Genomic DNA, 1428 nt, shown 5'->3' on the forward strand with positions numbered 1-1428 from the left:
CTGTCTTTGGAAAATGGAACCCCTTCCTATGTAGCCGTCTAGGCAGGAATACTCTTAGCACATATTTCAAATGGTTCCACTCACTGCTTGTGAATATTCAAAATGGCTGTATCCTCAGGACAGCCTCTGTAATCCACAATTCTGTTTGTATCCTTCTTCGTTGTTTTCTTTTCTGGTTGTCAGGCACCAATGCAGTCCTTGCCCATGCAATCTTTAGTGAGCAGAGCTGATTCTTAGGTTGCTATTGAGAAATATTCAAAATGGCTGTGCCCTTAGGACATCCAGCAGTTCACAGCTCCATTTGTCTCCTTACTCACTGTTTTCTTTCAGGTTCTTCTACTAGTCGGCATTTAATCCATTTCTTTATCCTTGCCTTCAAAGCTCATGGTTCCAAGATTGTCTTTTTTATCAGTTTCAGTTGGTTTCTATTACTTTGTTGCAGATGATCTCTGTATCTTGTCTGCCTACTCTGCCACCTTGCCAAAACCAAGGACAGAGAGTCTTTTTTTTAAATTAATTTTTTATTGTGATTTTGGTGAAAGTTTACAGATCCATTTCATTTTCCATACAGCAGTTCATACACATATTGTCTCGTGACACTGACTGCAATTTCCCACAATATAACAGCTCTCTTCCCACTTCCTCCCCATAGTTACCTGTTCCCTGTGTCTTTCCTTCTCATGCACTCCTGCCCCCTGAGTGGTCTCTTTGTGGATACACTGCTCTTCTGTCTTCCCATGATTGATATTTCCAAGGAGTGTATCTACCTGATGTAAATGTTCAGCCCATATGTCAGTCTTTTATTTAGCTAGAAGCCACAGAAGTTCAATTTCAGACCTAAAGGGTAGCTAAGGACCATAGTCTCAGGTCTCAGGGATTTCTCCAGGCTCTATTAAACTAGCAGGCTGGTCTTTTTATTTTTATTCTTTTAAATAATTTTGAATTTTGTTCCAAATTGTTCTTTCACTTTATCCAGGATCTCCTACACAGATCCTCCTCCAAGTGGTTGTCAGTGGTAGAAAGATACCATCTACTTCTGGTCTCATGATCATATAGTCTGAGGATTGCATAGTCTACCAGTCAGACAAAGATTCTAGAAGTTTTTTCAACTATAATATCAGTGATTGTCAGAAATTAAAAAGGTAGTTAAGGTATTTGGAAGCCAGGATGCACTGCATAGTAATATTTTCTAAAGAAAATTAAACAGAGTGATAGCACCATAACATTCAAGACACGTGCAATACAAGAGATCGAATGCTGCTGTCTATGAGTTGAAGTATGCACTCTAATATGGTAAACTTTTTAACTTGTTGTTGTTGTTGTTGTTATGTGCCATTGAGTCGGCCCTGACTCATAGCGACCCCTCCTTGGGTTTCCGAAGCAGTATCACTAGCATAGTGGCTAAGACACTTGCCTGCTAACCAGATG

Source organism: Orycteropus afer, unplaced genomic scaffold (genome assembly GCF_000298275.1).
Source record: "Orycteropus afer afer isolate SDZICR_OR568_19922 unplaced genomic scaffold, OryAfe1.0 scaffold00143, whole genome shotgun sequence".
Classification (NCBI taxonomy): Eukaryota; Metazoa; Chordata; class Mammalia; order Tubulidentata; family Orycteropodidae; genus Orycteropus; species Orycteropus afer.